Source organism: Hemitrygon akajei, unplaced genomic scaffold (genome assembly GCF_048418815.1).
Source record: "Hemitrygon akajei unplaced genomic scaffold, sHemAka1.3 Scf000058, whole genome shotgun sequence".
NCBI classification, from domain to species: Eukaryota; Metazoa; Chordata; class Chondrichthyes; order Myliobatiformes; family Dasyatidae; genus Hemitrygon; species Hemitrygon akajei.
Window position 1 is genome coordinate 461,133 of NW_027331944.1, and position 16,973 is coordinate 478,105.

Here is a 16,973-nt window from a genome sequence, read left to right on the forward strand (position 1 = left end):
TCTGTTTTGTTGAGATTGTACCTGGAATATGGTGTAAAATCCCGATCCCCACACAAACACGGGTTATACAGACCAAAGGACAAACTGCCGGAGGGTCGGGGCAGGGTGACAATTATTTGTGTTTTGTTGTGATTGTACCTGGAATATGGTGTAAAATCCCGATCCCCACACTAACACGGGTTATACAGACCAAAGGACAAACTGCCGGAGGGTCGGGGCAGAGTGACAATTATTTGTGTTTTGTTGGGATTGTACCTGGAATATGGTGTAAAATCCCGATCCCCACACTAACACGGGTTATACAGACCAAAGGACAAACTGCCGGAGGGTCGGGGCAGAGTGACAATTATTTGTGTTTTGTTGAGATTGTAACTGGAATATGGTGTAAAATCCCGATCCCCACACTAACACGGGTTATACAGACCAAAGGACAAACTGCCGGAGGGTCCGGGCAGAGTGACAATTATTTGTGTTTTGTTGGTATTGTACCTGGAATATGGTGTAAAATCCCGATCCCCACACTAACACGGGTTATACAGACCAAAGGACAAACTGCCGGAGGGTCGGGACAGGGTGACAATTATTTGTGCTTTGTTGAGATTGTACCTGGAATATTGTGTAAAATCCCGATCCCCACACTAACACGGGTTATACAGACGAAAGGACAAACTGCCGGAGGGTCGGGGCAGAGTGACAATTATTTGTGTTTTGTTGGTATTGTACCTGGAATATGGTGTAAAATCCCGATCCCCACACTAACACGGGTTATACAGACCAAAGGACAAACTGCCGGAGGGTCCGGGCAGAGTGACAATTATTTGTGTTTTGTTGGGATTGTACCTGGAATATGGTGTAAAATCCCGATCCCCACGCTAACACGGGTTATACAGACCAAAGGACAAACTATCGGAGGGTCGGGGCAGGGTGACAATTATTTGTGTTTTGTTGTGATTGTACCTGGAATATGGTGTAAAATCCCGATCCCCACACTAACACGGGTTATACAGACCAAAGGACAAACTGCCGGAGGGTCGGGGCAGAGTGACAACTATTTGTGTTTTGTTGTGATTGTACCTGGAATATGGTGTAAAATCCCGATCCCCACACTAACACGGGTTATACAGACCAAAGGACAAACTGCCGGAGGGTCCGGGCAGAGTGACAATTATTTGTGTTTTGTTGGTATTGTACCTGGAATATGGTGTAAAATCCCGACCCCCACACTAACACGGGTTATACAGACCAAAGGACAAACTGCCGGAGGGTCGGGACAGAGTGACAATTATTTGTGCTTTGTTGAGATTGTACCTGGAATATTGTGTAAAATCCCGATCCCCACACTAACACGGGTTATACAGACGAAAGGACAAACTGCCGGAGGGTCGGGGCAGAGTGACAATTATTTGTGTTTTGTTGGTATTGTACCTGGAATATGGTGTAAAATCCCGATCCCCACACTAACACGGGTTATACAGACCAAAGGACAAACTGCCGGAGGGTCGGGGCACGGTGACAATTACTTGTGTTTTGTTGGGATTGTACCTGGAATATGGTGTAAAATCCCGATCCCCACACTAACACGGGTTATACAGACCAAAGGACAAACTATCGGAGGGTCGGGGCAGGGTGACAATTATTTGTGTTTTGTTGTGATTGTACCTGGAATATGGTGTAAAATCCCGATCCCCACACTAACACGGGTTATACAGACCAAAGGACAAACTGCCGGAGGGTCGGGGCAGAGTGACAACTATTTGTGTTTTGTTGTGATTGTACCTGGAATATGGTGTAAAATCCCGATCCCCACACTAACACGGGCGATACAGACCAAAGGACAAACTGCCGGAGGGTCGGGGCAGAGTGACAATTATTTGTGCTTTGTTGAGACTGTACCTGGAATATGGTGTAAAATCCCGATCCCCACACTAACACGGGTTATACAGACCAAAGGACAAACTGCCGGAGGGTCGGGGCAGAGTGACAATTATTTGTGCTTTGTTGGGATTGTACTTGGAATATGGTGTAAAATCCCGATCCCCACACTAACACGGGTTATACAGACCAAAGGACAAACTGCCGGACGGTCGGTGCAGAGTGACAATTATTTGTGTTTTGTTGAGATTGTACCTGGAATATGGTGTAAAATCCCGATCCCCACACTAACACGGGTTATACAGACCAAAGGACAAACTGCCGGAGGGTCGGGGCAGAGTGACAATTATTTGTGTTTTGTTGAGATTGTACCTGGAATATGGTGTAAAATCCCGATCCCCACACTAACACGGGTTATACAGACCAAAGGACAAACTGCCGGAGGGTCGGGGCAGAGTGACAATTATTTGTGTTTTGTTGAGATTGTACCTGGAATATGATGTAAAATCCCGATCCCCACACTAACATGGGTTATACAGACCAAAGGACAAACTGCCGGAGGTTTCGGGCAGAGTGACAATTATTTGTGCTTTTTTGGGATTGTACCTGTAATATGGTGTTAAATCCCGATCCCCACACTAACACGGGTTATACAGACCAAAGGACAAACTGCCGGAGGGTCGGGGCAGAATGACAATTATTTGTGTTTTTTTGAGATTGTACCTGGAATATGGTGTAAAATCCCGATCCCCACACTCACACGGGTTATACAGACCAAAGGACAAACTGCCGGAGGGTCGGGGCAGAGTGACAATTATTTGTGTTTTGTTGGGATTGTACCTGGAATATGGTGTAAAATCCCGATCCCCACACTAACACGGGTTATACAGACCAAAGGACAAACTGCCGGAGGGTCGGGCAGAGTGACAATTATTTGTGTTTTGTTGGGATTGTACCTGGAATATGGTGTAAAATCCCGATCCCCACACTAACACGGGTTATACAGACCAAAGGACAAACTGCCGGAGGGTCGGGGCAGAGAGACAGTTATTTGTGTTTTGTTGGGATTGTACCTGGAATATGGTGTAAAATCCCGTTCCCCACACTAACACGGGTTACACAGACCAAAGGACAAACTGCCGGAGGGTCGGGGCAGAGTGACAATTATTTGTGTTTTTTTGGGATTGTACCTGGAATAAGGTGTAAAATCCCGATCCCCACACTAACACGGGTTATACAGACGAAAGGACAGTCTGCCGGAGGGTCGGGGCAGAGTGACAATTATTTGTGTTTTGTTGGGATTGTACCTGGAATATGGTGAAAAATCCGGATCCCCACACTAACACGGGTTATACAGACCAAAGGACAAACTGCCGGAGGTTTCGGGCAGAGTGACAATTATTTGTGCTTTTTTGGGATTGTACCTGGAATATGGTGTTAAATCCCGATCCCCACACTAACACGGGTTACACAGACCAAAGGACAAACTGCCGGAGGGTCGGGGCAGAGAGACAATTATTTGTGTTTTGTTGGGATTGTACCTGGAATATGGTGTAAAATCCCGATCCCCACACTAACACGGGTTACACAGACCAAAGGACAAACTGCCGGAGGGTCGGGGCAGAGTGACAATTATTTGTGTTTTGTTGTGATTGTACCTGGAATATGGTGTAAAATCCCGATCCCCACACTAACACGGGTTACACAGACCAAAGGACAAACTGCCGGAGGGTCGGGGCAGAGTGACAATTATTTGTGTTTTGTAGGGATTGTACCTGGAATATGGTGTAAAATCCCGATCCCCACACTAACACGGGTTATACAGACCAAAGGACAAACTGCCGGAGGGTCGTGGCAGAGTGACTATTATTTCTGTTTTGTTGAGATTGTACCTGGAATATGGTGTAAAATCCCGATCCCCACACAAACACGGGTTATACAGAGCAAAGGACAAACTGCCGGAGGGTCGGGGCAGAGTGACAATTATTTGTGTTTTGTTGTGATTGTACCTGGAATATGGTGTAAAATCCCGATCCCCACACTAACACGGGTTATACAGACCAAAGGACAAACTGCCGGAGGGTCGGGGCAGATTGACAATTATTTGTGTTTTGTTGTGATTGTACCTGGAATATGGTGTAAAATCCCGATCCCCACACTAACACGGGTTATACAGACCAAAGGACAAACTGCCGGAGGGTCCGGGCAGAGTGACAATTATTTGTGTTTTGTTGAAATTGTACCTGGAATATGGTGTAAAATCCCGATCCCCACACTAACACGGGTTATACAGACCAAAGGACAAACTGCCGGAGGGTCGGGGCAGAGTGACAATTATTTGTGTTTTGTTGAGATTGTACCTGGAATATGGTGTAAAATCCCGATCCCCACACTAACACGGGTTATACAGACCAAAGGACAAACTGCCGGAGGGTCGGGGCAGAGTGACAATTATTTGTGTTTTGTTGAGATTGTACCTGGAATATGATGTAAAATCCCGATCCCCACACTAACATGGGTTATACAGACCAAAGGACAAACTGCCGGAGGTTTCGGGCAGAGTGACAATTATTTGTGCTTTTTTGGGATTGTACCTGTAATATGGTGTTAAATCCCGATCCCCACACTAACACGGGTTATACAGACCAAAGGACAAACTGCCGGAGGGTCGGGGCAGAATGACAATTATTTGTGTTTTTTGAGATTGTACCTGGAATATGGTGTAAAATCCCGATCCCCACACTAACACGGGTTATACAGACCAAAGGACAAACTGCCGGAGGGTCGGGCAGAGTGACAATTATTTGTGTTTTGTTGGGATTGTACCTGGAATATGGTGTAAAATCCCGATCCCCACACTAACACGGGTTACACAGACCAAAGGACAAACTGCCGGAGGGTCGGGGCAGAGTGACAATTATTTGTGTTTTGTAGGGATTGTACCTGGAATATGGTGTAAAATCCCGATCCCCACACTAACACGGGTTATACAGACCAAAGGACAAACTGCCGGAGGGTCGTGGCAGAGTGACTATTATTTCTGTTTTGTTGAGATTGTACCTGGAATATGGTGTAAAATCCCGATCCCCACACAAACACGGGTTATACAGAGCAAAGGACAAACTGCCGGAGGGTCGGGGCAGAGTGACAATTATTTGTGTTTTGTTGTGATTGTACCTGGAATATGGTGTAAAATCCCGATCCCCACACTAACACGGGTTATACAGACCAAAGGACAAACTGCCGGAGGGTCGGGGCAGATTGACAATTATTTGTGTTTTGTTGTGATTGTACCTGGAATATGGTGTAAAATCCCGATCCCCACACTAACACGGGTTATACAGACCAAAGGACAAACTGCCGGAGGGTCCGGGCAGAGTGACAATTATTTGTGTTTTGTTGAAATTGTACCTGGAATATGGTGTAAAATCCCGATCCCCACACTAACACGGGTTATACAGACCAAAGGACAAACTGCCGGAGGGTCGGGGCAGAGTGACAATTATTTGTGTTTTGTTGAGATTGTACCTGGAATATGGTGTAAAATCCCGATCCCCACACTAACACGGGTTATACAGACCAAAGGACAAACTGCCGGAGGGTCGGGGCAGAGTGACAATTATTTGTGTTTTGTTGAGATTGTACCTGGAATATGATGTAAAATCCCGATCCCCACACTAACATGGGTTATACAGACCAAAGGACAAACTGCCGGAGGTTTCGGGCAGAGTGACAATTATTTGTGCTTTTTTGGGATTGTACCTGTAATATGGTGTTAAATCCCGATCCCCACACTAACACGGGTTATACAGACCAAAGGACAAACTGCCGGAGGGTCGGGGCAGAATGACAATTATTTGTGTTTTTTTGAGATTGTACCTGGAATATGGTGTAAAATCCCGATCCCCACACTAACACGGGTTATACAGACCAAAGGACAAACTGCCGGAGGGTCGGGCAGAGTGACAATTATTTGTGTTTTGTTGGGATTGTACCTGGAATATGGTGTAAAATCCCGATCCCCACACTAACACGGGTTATACAGACCAAAGGACAAACTGCCGGAGGGTCGGGGCAGAGAGACAGTTATTTGTGTTTTGTTGGGATTGTACCTGGAATATGGTGTAAAATCCCGATCCCCACACTAACACGGGTTACACAGACCAAAGGACAAACTGCCGGAGGGTCGGGGCAGTGTGACAATTATTTGTGTTTTTTTTGGGATTGTACCTGGAATAAGGTGTAAAATCCCGATCCCCACACTAACACGGGTTATACAGACGAAAGGACAGTCTGCCGGAGGGTCGGGGCAGAGTGACAATTATTTGTGTTTTGTTGGGATTGTACCTGGAATATGGTGAAAAATCCGGATCCCCACACTAACACGGGTTATACAGACCAAAGGACAAACTGCCGGAGGTTTCGGGCAGAGTGACAATTATTTGTGCTTTTTTGGGATTGTACCTGGAATATGGTGTTAAATCCCGATCCCCACACTAACACGGGTTACACAGACCAAAGGACAAACTGCCGGAGGGTCGGGGCAGAGAGACAATTATTTGTGTTTTGTTGGGATTGTACCTGGAATATGGTGTAAAATCCCGATCCCCACACTAACACGGGTTACACAGACCAAAGGACAAACTGCCGGAGGGTCGGGGCAGAGTGACAATTATTTGTGTTTTGTTGTGATTGTACCTGGAATATGGTGTAAAATCCCGATCCCCACACTAACACGGGTTACACAGACCAAAGGACAAACTGCCGGAGGGTCGGGGCAGAGTGACAATTATTTGTGTTTTGTAGGGATTGTACCTGGAATATGGTGTAAAATCCCGATCCCCACACTAACACGGGTTATACAGACCAAAGGACAAACTGCCGGAGGTTTCGGGCAAAGTGACAATTATTTGTGTTTTGTTTGGATTGTACCTGGAATATGGTGTAAAATCCCGATCCCCACACTAACACGGGTTATACAGACCAAAGGACAAACTGCCGGAGGTTTCGGGCAAAGTGACAATTATTTGTGTTTTGTTTGGATTGTACCTGGAATATGGTGTAAAATCCCGATCCCCACACTAACACGGGTTATACAGACCAAAGGACAAACTGCCGGAGGGTCGGGGCAGATTGACAATTATTTGTGTTTTGTTGTGATTGTACCTGGAATATGGTGTAAAATCCCGATCCCCACACTAACACGGGTTATAAAGACCAAAGGACAAACTGCCGGAGGGTCCGGGCAGAGTGACAATTATTTGTGTTTTGTTGAAATTGTACCTGGAATATGGTGTAAAATCCCGATCCCCACACTAACACGGGTTATACAGACCAAAGGACAAACTGCCGGAGGGTCGGGGCAGAGTGACAATTATTTGTGTTTTGTTGAGATTGTACCTGGAATATGGTGTAAAATCCCGATCCCCACACTAACACGGGTTATACAGACCAAAGGACAAACTGCCGGAGGGTCGGGGCAGAGTGACAATTATTTGTGTTTTGTTGGTATTGTACCTGGAATATGGTGTAAAATCCCGATCCCCACACTAACACGGGTTATACAGACCAAAGGACAAAACTGCCGGAGGGTCGGGACAGAGTGACAATTATTTGTGCTTTGTTGAGATTGTACCTGGAATATTGTGTAAAATCCCGATCCCCACACTAACACGGGTTATACAGACGAAAGGACAAACTGCCGGAGGGTCGGGGCAGAGTGACAATTATTTGTGTTTTGTTGGTATTGTACCTGGAATATGGTGTAAAATCCCGATCCCCACACTAACACGGGTTATACAGACCAAAGGACAAACTGCCGGAGGGTCCGGGCAGAGTGACAATTATTTGTGTTTTGTTGGGATTGTACCTGGAATATGGTGTAAAATCCCGATCCCCACACTAACACGGGTTATACAGACCAAAGGACAAACTGCCGGAGGGTCCGGGCAGAGTGACAATTATTTGTGTTTTGTTGAAATTGTACCTGGAATATGGTGTAAAATCCCGATCCCCACACTAACACGGGTTATACAGACCAAAGGACAAACTGCCGGAGGGTCGGGGCAGAGTGACAATTATTTGTGTTTTGTTGAGATTGTACCTGGAATATGGTGTAAAATCCCGATCCCCACACTAACACGGGTTATACAGACCAAAGGACAAACTGCCGGAGGGTCCGGGCAGAGTGACAATTATTTGTGTTTTGTTGGTATTGTACCTGGAATATGGTGTAAAATCCCGATCCCACACTAACACGGGTTATACAGACCAAAGGACAAACTGCCGGAGGGTCGGGGCAGAGTGACAATTATTTGTGTTTTGTTGAGATTGTACCTGGAATATGGTGTAAAATCCCGATCCCCACACTAACACGGGTTATACAGACCAAAGGACAAACTGCCGGAGGGTCGGGGCAGAGTGACAATTATTTGTGTTTTGTTGGTATTGTACCTGGAATATGGTGTAAAATCCCGATCCCCACACTAACACGGGTTATACAGACCAAGGACAAACTGCCGGAGGGTCGGGACAGAGTGACAATTATTTCTGCTTTGTTGAGATTGTACCTGGAATATTGTGTAAAATCCCGATCCCCACACTAACACGGGTTATACAGACGAAAGACAAACTGCCGGAGGGTCGGGGCAGAGTGACAATTATTTGTGTTTTGTTGTATTGTACCTGGAATATGGTGTAAAATCCCGATCCCCACACTAACACGGGTTATACAGACCAAAGGACAAACTGCCGGAGGGTCCGGGCAGAGTGACAATTATTTGTGATTTGTTGGGATTGTACCTGGAATATGGTGTAAAATCCCGATCCCCACACTAACACGGGTTATACAGACCAAAGGACAAACTATCGGAGGGTCGGGGCAGGGTGACAATTATTTGTGTTTTGTTGTGATTGTACCTGGAATATGGTGTAAAATCCCGATCCCCACACTAACACGGGTTATACAGACCAAAGGACAAACTGCCGGAGGGTCGGGGCAGAGTGACAACTATTTGTGTTTTGTTGTGATTGTACCTGGAATATGGTGTAAAATCCCGATCCCCACACTAACACGGGTTATACAGACCAAAGGACAAACTGCCGGAGGGTCCGGGCAGAGTGACAATTATTTGTGTTTTGTTGGGATTGTACCTGGAATATGGTGTAAAATCCCGATCCCCACACTAACACGGGTTATACAGACCAAAGGACAAACTGCCGGAGGGTCCGGGCAGAGTGACAATTATTTGTGTTTTGTTGAAATTGTACCTGGAATATGGTGTAAAATCCCGATCCCCACACTAACACGGGTTATACAGACCAAAGGACAAACTGCCGGAGGGTCGGGGCAGAGTGACAATTATTTGTGTTTTGTTGAGATTGTACCTGGAATATGGTGTAAAATCCCGATCCCCACACTAACACGGGTTATACAGACCAAAGGACAAACTGCCGGAGGGTCCGGGCAGAGTGACAATTATTTGTGTTTTGTTGGTATTGTACCTGGAATATGGTGTAAAATCCCGATCCCCACACTAACACGGGTATACAGACCAAAGGACAAACTGCCGGAGGGTCGGGGCAGAGTGACAATTATTTGTGTTTTGTTGAGATTGTACCTGGAATATGGTGTAAAATCCCGATCCCCACACTAACACGGGTTATACAGACCAAAGGACAAACTGCCGGAGGGTCGGGGCAGAGTGACAATTATTTGTGTTTTGTTGGTATTGTACCTGGAATATGGTGTAAAATCCCGATCCCCACACTAACACGGGTTATACAGACCAAAGGACAAACTGCCGGAGGGTCGGGACAGAGTGACAATTATTTCTGCTTTGTTGAGATTGTACCTGGAATATTGTGTAAAATCCCGATCCCCACACTAACACGGGTTATACAGACGAAAGGACAAACTGCCGGAGGGTCGGGGCAGAGTGACAATTATTTGTGTTTTGTTGGTATTGTACCTGGAATATGGTGTAAAATCCCGATCCCCACACTAACACGGGTTATACAGACCAAAGGACAAACTGCCGGAGGGTCCGGGCAGAGTGACAATTATTTGTGATTTGTTGGGATTGTACCTGGAATATGGTGTAAAATCCCGATCCCCACACTAACACGGGTTATACAGACCAAAGGACAAACTATCGGAGGGTCGGGGCAGGGTGACAATTATTTGTGTTTTGTTGTGATTGTACCTGGAATATGGTGTAAAATCCCGATCCCCACACTAACACGGGTTATACAGACCAAAGGACAAACTGCCGGAGGGTCGGGGCAGAGTGACAACTATTTGTGTTTTGTTGTGATTGTACCTGGAATATGGTGTAAAATCCCGATCCCCACACTAACACGGGTTATACAGACCAAAGGACAAACTGCCGGAGGGTCGGGGCAGAGTGACAATTATTTGTGCTTTGTTGAGACTGTACCTGGAATATGGTGTAAAATCCCGATCCCCACACTAACACGGGTTATACAGACCAAAGGACAAACTGCCGGAGGGTCGGGGCAGAGTGACAATTATTTGTGCTTTGTTGGGATTGTACTTGGAATATGGTGTAAAATCCCGATCCCCACACTAACACGGGTTATACAGACCAAAGGACAAACTGCCGGACGGTCGGTGCAGAGTGACAATTATTTGTGTTTTGTTGAGATTGTACCTGGAATATGGTGTAAAATCCCGATCCCCACACTAACACGGGTTATACAGACCAAAGGACAAACTGCCGGAGGGTCGGGGCAGAGTGACAATTATTTGTGTTTTGTTGAGATTGTACCTGGAATATGGTGTAAAATCCCGATCCCCACACTAACACGGGTTATACAGACCAAAGGACAAACTGCCGGAGGGTCGGGGCAGAGTGACAATTATTTGTGTTTTGTTGAGATTGTACCTGGAATATGATGTAAAATCCCGATCCCCACACTAACATGGGTTATACAGACCAAAGGACAAACTGCCGGATGTTTCGGGCAGAGTGACAATTATTTGTGCTTTTTTGGGATTGTACCTGTAATATGGTGTTAAATCCCGATCCCCACACTAACACGGGTTACACAGACCAAAGGACAAACTGCCGGAGGGTCGGGCAGAGTGACAATTATTGTGTTTTGTTGGATTGTACCTGGAATATGGTGTAAAATCCCGATCCCCACACTAACACGGGTTATACAGACCAAAGGACAAACTGCCGGAGGGTCGGGGCAGAGAGACAGTTATTTGTGTTTTGTTGGGATTGTACCTGGATTATGGTGTAAAATCCCGATCCCCACACTAACACGGGTTACACAGACCAAAGGACAAACTGCCGGAGGGTCGGGGCAGAGTGACAATTATTTGTGTTTTGTTGGGATTGTACCTGGAATATGGTGTAAAATCCCGATCCCCACACTAACACGGGTTACACAGACCAAAGGACAAACTGCCGGAGGGTCGGGGCAGAGTGACAATTATTTGTGTTTTTTTGGGATTGTACCTGGAATATGGTGTAAAATCCTGATCCCCACACTAACACGGGTTATACAGACCAAAGGACAAACTGCCGGAGGGTCGGGGCAGAGTGACAATTATTTGTGTTTTTTTGGGATTGTACCTGGAATAAGGTGTAAAATCCCGATCCCCACACTAACACGGGTTATACAGACGAAAGGACAATCTGCCGGAGGGTCGGGGCAGAGTGACAATTATTTGTGTTTTGTTGGGATTGTACCTGGAATATGGTGAAAAATCCCGATCCCCACACTAACACGGGTTATACAGACCAAAGGACAAACTGCCGGAGGGTCGGGGCAGAGTGACAATTATTTGTGTTTTGTTGGGATTGTACCTGGAATATGGTGTAAAATCCTGATCCCCACACTAACACGGGTTATACAGACCAAAGGACAAACTGCCGGAGGGTCGGGGCAGAGTGACAATTATTTGTGTTTTGTTGTGATTTTACCTGGAATATGGTGTAAAATCCCGATTCCCACACTAACACGGGTTATACAGACGAAAGGACAAACTGCCGGAGGGTCGGGGCATAGTGACAATTATTTGTGTTTTGTTGGGATTGTACCTGGAATATGGTGTAAAATCCCGATCCCCACACTAACACGGGTTATACAGACCAAAGGACAAACTGCCGATGGTCCAGGGAAAGAGTGACAATTATTTGTGCTTTGTTGGGATTGTACCTGGAATATGGTGTAAAATCCCGATCCCCACACTAACACGGGTTATACAGACCAAAGGACAAACTGCCGGAGGGTCCCGGCAGAGTGACAATTATTTGTGTTTTGTTGGGATTGTACCTGGAATATGATGTAAAATCCCGATCCCCACACTAACACGGGTTATACAGACCAAAGGACAAACTGCCGATGGTCCGGGCAGGGTGACAATTATTTGTGTTTTGTTGGGATTGTACCTGGAATATGGTGTACAATCCCGATCCCCACACTAACACGGGTTATACAGACCAAAGGACAAACTGCCGGAGGGTAGGGCAGCATCTGTGGAGGGAAATGGACCGTCAACACTTCGGGCCGAGACCCTCCCTCTGGACTGAGAGTGGACGGGAAATAGTCCGAGGAAAGAGGTGAGGGGTGGGGATGGGGCAAGAGCTGGGGAGTGAGAGGTGGATCCAGGTGAGGGGGGAGGTGGGCAGGTGGAAATAGTGACAGGGGTGGGAGGTGAGTGTTTGGGGCAACACGGGGCTGCAGAAGATGGAAATTAATTCCATGGAGGATGAACAAAGAGGGTATTTGTTGTAGAGAGTGCGATGAAGATTCACCAGACTGATCCCTGGGGTGGTGGGGTCATCATATGAAGAAAGATCAAATGTGATAACCCTTTCATTTAGAGAATCGGGGACTGAGGGGTGAACACATTGAGATTCACAACATCATTACCGGCTGGATCAGGGATCCCAGTCTCTGAAAAAAGGGGGTGGACGGTCCGGGACTGAGATGAGGGGAAATGCCTCCACTCCGAGGGTGTTGAATGTCTGTAAATCCCCACCACAGAGGGCGGTGAAGACTCGGTGATCGTCCCCACGTAAAACAGAGGCCGGCAGATGTGTGGAGACTGAAGGGTTGGAGGAAATAAGGATCGGGCAGAAACATGTGGCTGAGATGGGAGAGCAGCCGCCATCTTGTTGATAGTTAGAGGGGCTGAATGGCCACCTCCTGCTGTTTCTCACTTGATGTCTCAGTGTTCCTGTCCACTGAGGCAGGAGGAATGTGAATAGAAATTAGTGTTTGTAAACATAGACTGATTTACATGAAACCTGCACAATTCTGTTCTGGATCTAAAATGTCAGTCGGATCGGAACGGGATTCGAACCCGTAACAGTGACCCAGGGAGGTGGAGGGATGCGACGGGAATATACGGAGGGAAAATGTTAAACGTGTACCCGGTGTAAACATGGAATAATGCGGGAGATGCGGTGGGGTGGTCGGGCAGCGTGTGAGGGGCGAGGAGTGGAGTCACCGGGTCACGTGGGAGACCCTCCACCCGTCACGTGATCCCGTTTTACCGCGGATCCGCAGCATCTGCAGCACACACAAAATGCTGGCGGAACACGGCAGGCCAGGCAGCATCTACAGGGAGAAGCTCTGTCGACGTTTCGGGCCGAGACCCTTCGTCAGGACTAACTGAAAGGAAATATAGTAAGGGATTTGAAAGTACGAGGGGAGGGGAAATGCGAAATGATAGGAGAAGACCGGAGGAGAGCTAAGAGCTATAAGGTGATTGGCAAAAGGGATACTGAGCTGGAGAAGGGAGAGGATAATGGGATGGGAGGCCTCGGGAGAAAGAAAGAGGGAGGGGGGCACCAGAGGGAGATGGAGAACGGGTAGAGTGACGGGCAGAAAGAGAGAAAAAAAGGAGGGTGGAAAAAAAAACTAAATATATCAGGGATGGGGTAAGAAGAGGAGGAGGGTCATTAACTGAAGTTAGAGAATTCAATGTTCATGCCATCAGGTTGGAGGCTACCCAGCCGGTAAATGTTATTGTTCCTCCAACCTGAGTGTGGCTTCATCTTGACAGTAGAGGAGGCGATGGATAGACATATCAGAATGGGAATGGGACATGGAATTAAAATGTGAGGCCTCTGGGAGATCCTGCTTTCCTTGGCAGACCGAGCGTAGGTGTTCAGCGAAATGGTCTCCCAGACTGCGTCGGGTCTCACCAAAGGCCACACCGGGAGCACCGGACGCATTATACCACACCAGCCGACTCACAGGTGAAGTGTCGCCTCACCTGGAAGGACTGTCTGGGGCCCTGAATGGTGGTGAGGAAGGAAGTGTAAGGGCAGGTGTAGCACTTGTTCTGCTTACAAGGATAAGTGCCAGGAGGGAGATCGGTGGGGAGGGATGGGGGGACAAGGGAGTCGCATAGGGAGCGATCCCTGTGGAAAGCAGAAAGGGAATGTGGAGGGAAAGATGTGCTTGGTAGTGGGATCCCGTCTGAGGTGGCGGAAGTTACGGAGAATTATACGTTGGACCCGGAGGCTGGTGGGGTGGTAGGTGAGGACAAGGGGAACCATATCCCAAGTCGGGTGATGGGCAGATGGGGTGAGGGCAGATGTGCGGGAAATGGGAGAGATGCGTTTCAGAGCAGAGGCGATGACAGACAGACATACTTTATTGACCCCGAGGGAAACTGGGTTTCGTTCCAGACGCACCACCAAGAATAGTGAAGAAATATTGCAATATAAAACCATAAATAATTAAATAATAATAAGTTAATCATGCCAAGTGGAAATAAGGTAAGAGCCCGCCTATTGGCTCAGGGTGTCTGACACTCTGAGGGAGGAGTTGTAAAGTTTGATGGCCACAGGCAGGAATGACTTCCTATGACGCTTAGTGTTACATCTCGGTGGAATGAGTCTCTGGCTGAATGTAATCCTGTGCCTAACCAGTACATTATGGAGTCTATGGGAGCCGTTGTCCAAGATGGCATGCAACTTGGACAGCATCCTCTTTTCCGACACCACCGTCAGAGCCCCTTTGTTTAAAAAAGGAAGACATGTCCTTCGTCCTGAAATGAAAAGCCTCATCCTGAGAGCAGATGCGGCGGAGACGGAGGAATTGCGAGAAGGGGACAGCATTTTTGCAAGAGACAGGGTGGGAAGAATAATAGTCCAGGTAGCTGTGAGAGTCTGTAGGCTTATAGTAGATATCAGTAGATAAGCCGTCTCCAGAGATGGAGACAGAAAGATCAAGAAAGGGGAGGGAGGTGTCGGAAATGGACCAGGTAAATTTGAGGGCAGGGTGAAAGTTAATGAAGTCAACGAGCTCAGCATGCGTGCAGGAGGCAGACCCAATGCAGTCGTCGATGTAGCGAAGGAAAAGAGGGGGATGGATACCCGTATAGACTTGGAACATGGACTGTTCCACATAACCAACAAAAAGGCAGGCATAACTGGGACCCATGCGGGTGCCCATGGCTACACCCTTGCTTTGGAGGAAGTGGGAGGAGACAAAGGATAAATTATTGAGAGTAAGAACTAATTCCGCTGGACGGAGGAGAGTGGTTGTAGAGGGGAATTGTTTAGGACTGGAATCCAAAAAGAAGCGGAGAGCTTTGAGACCTTCCTGGTCGGGGGTGGAGGTATAGAGGGACTGGACGTCCATGGAGAAAATAAGGCGGTGGGGGCGAGGGAACTTAAAACCATTGAAAAAATTCAAAGCGTGAGAAGTGTCACGGACATAGGTGGGAAGGGATTGAACAAGGGGGGGATAAGACAGTATCAAGGTATGCAGAAATGAGTTGGGTTCATATATATCTGCCCACTTACCTGGTGAACGCGCATGCTCGGTGGGGCAGGAGCAATCTGAGACAATGGGTCTACCTGGACAGGCAGGTTCAAGGTATCAAGGTATGCAGAAATAAGTTGGGTGGGGCAGGAGCAATCTGAGACGGTGGGTCTACCTGGACAGGCAGGTTCAAGGTATCAAGGTATGCAGAAATGAGTTCGGTGGGGCAGGAGCAATCTGAGACAATGGGTCCACCTGGACAGGCAGTTTCAAGGTATCAAGGTATGCAGAAATGAGTTGGGTGGGGCAGGAGCAATCTGAGACGGTGGGTCTACCTGGACAGGCAGGTTCAAGGTATCAAGGTATGCAGAAATGAGTTATGTGGGGCAGGAGCAATCTGAGATAATGGGTCTACCTGGACAGGCAGGTTCAAGGTATCAAGGTATGCAGAAATGAGTTCTGTGGGGCAGGAGCAATCTGAGACGGTGGGTCCACCTGGACAGGCAGTTTCAAGGTATCAAGGTATGCAGAAATGAGTTGGGTGGGGCAGGAGCAATCTGAGACGGTGGGTCTACCTGGACAGGCAAGTTCCGAGGCCCCGCCCACTTACCTGGTGACGCGCTGGCGACATCGCGCATGCTCGGTGGGGCAGGAGCAATCTGAGACAATGGGTCCACCTGGACAGGCAGGTTCCGAGGCTCCGCCCACTTACCTGGTGACGCGCTGGCAACATCGCGCATGCTCAGTACGGGAAGGGCAATGTTGTTTTTCGTTCTTTGTTGAAGCGGGACGGCGGTGGGATCGGGATCGGGATCGGGAGGGGGTCCTCACCCTCGCCCCTTGGAGCGGGGAGCCGGGGACGTATCATTCTCTGTGGGGCGACACCAAGAATTTCCTTTCGGTGAGTATTGACGCAGGTCCGGAGCGGGGAGGTCTGATGTTAGGCCATTAACTTTCCCGAACTGGAGAACAAAAGGTGGGGGTGGGGGAGGGAGAGAGAAACACAAGGTGATCGGTGAAACCTGAAGGGGGAGGGGATGAACTTTCCCGAACTGGCGGCCTGGCCTCGCTTCCTTCACAGAATCTGCCGGGGTCGGTCCGGGTTGTGAGACCTTCACACCGAACCGTCTGAGATGAGCCGCCGCTCAGCCCCTGTTGTTCTGGTCCTGTTAGCAGGATGAAGTAAAACATGTTTCTATCTTGTTACTGACAGAGAAATGTACAATTTGTGTTCCGTGTGTTAACTGAATGTACTTGCCTGTGATGCTGCCACAAGTCAGTGTTTCTCTGTCCCTGTACCTTCCCGTACTTGTGCACTTGGCAATAAATTCAACAGGACCTGA

General features: G+C 47.8%; 1 protein-coding gene and 1 long non-coding RNA gene across 2 annotated transcripts in view; both read left to right on the forward strand.

The window, feature by feature from the left end:
• LOC140721640 (uncharacterized) overlaps nt 1-16,973 on the forward strand; it is an 801,766-nt gene that overhangs the window by 398,264 nt on the left and 386,529 nt on the right. The window lies entirely within an intron of this gene.
• LOC140721606 (uncharacterized) overlaps nt 16,415-16,973 on the forward strand; it is a 32,349-nt gene continuing 31,790 nt past the window's right edge. Inside the window, exon 1 of the mRNA XM_073036418.1 lies at nt 16,415-16,531. The gene's annotated coding sequence lies outside the window, so the exon portion shown is untranslated. The remainder of the gene's footprint in view (nt 16,532-16,973) is intronic.